This window comes from Cynoglossus semilaevis, chromosome 3 (genome assembly GCF_000523025.1).
Source record: "Cynoglossus semilaevis isolate Cse_v1.0 chromosome 3, Cse_v1.0, whole genome shotgun sequence".
NCBI classification, from domain to species: Eukaryota; Metazoa; Chordata; class Actinopteri; order Pleuronectiformes; family Cynoglossidae; genus Cynoglossus; species Cynoglossus semilaevis.
Window position 1 is genome coordinate 11933561 of NC_024309.1, and position 745 is coordinate 11934305.

At 56.9% G+C, this 745-nt stretch overlaps 1 long non-coding RNA gene across 1 annotated transcript in view; it reads right to left on the minus strand.

The window, feature by feature from the left end:
- Positions 1 to 745, minus strand: part of LOC112486860 (uncharacterized) — a 7746-nt gene that overhangs the window by 5449 nt on the left and 1552 nt on the right. The gene's annotated exons all lie outside the window — the stretch shown is intronic.

Genomic DNA, 745 nt, shown 5'->3' on the forward strand with positions numbered 1-745 from the left:
CCCCGCAGAGTCATCACACACAGGACGAGCACCATGACTGACGGCGAGGCAAGCTAAGGATACCCGTCACTCATCTTCCTCTCGGACTCCTTCTCACCTCCTTCCCTCTTCCTTCACCTCGCCCCCCGGACCCTCCTTAACCCGCTCATATCGATGAACAAACTAACTCTAGAATCATTCAAGTACCCACTTTTCCACACCCGTACCAGGCGCTTCCGAACCAACCCCCCGCTCCCGCTGAAGAGAGGATAGGATGCGGAGCGCGCTGCACTGAGAACCAGCTTGAGGAGGAACCCTTGTCGCACCATCTCCAGGAGTCCGAGCTCCTTCCGGAATCGGGAGCAGAGATGCGACTCTGTTTTGCCTTGACGCTGCAGGCACTGTGGACTGCCGTATGCCAGGCGGCCATGCAGCACTACCCTGCGGCGTGGGGCCACTATGACGTATGCAAGACCCAGGTTTACTCGGACGAAGGCCTAACTTGGGACTACATGGCCTGCCAGCCCGAGGCGCAGGACATGACCCAGTACCTGAAGGTCACTTTGGATCCCCCCAACATCACCTGCGGAGACCCTCCGGAGATGTACTGCGCTCTGGTAAGTACGAAAGCACGGTGCACGTTTTGACCTCAGAGCTGTGATGGAGCTCGAGAGGTTCCCACGCAAGGCTAGGGTTGACGATCGGGAGGTTTTTGCCCATTGTTTTTGCTCCATTTGTCCAGGAAACATACGATGCGAATATCAAT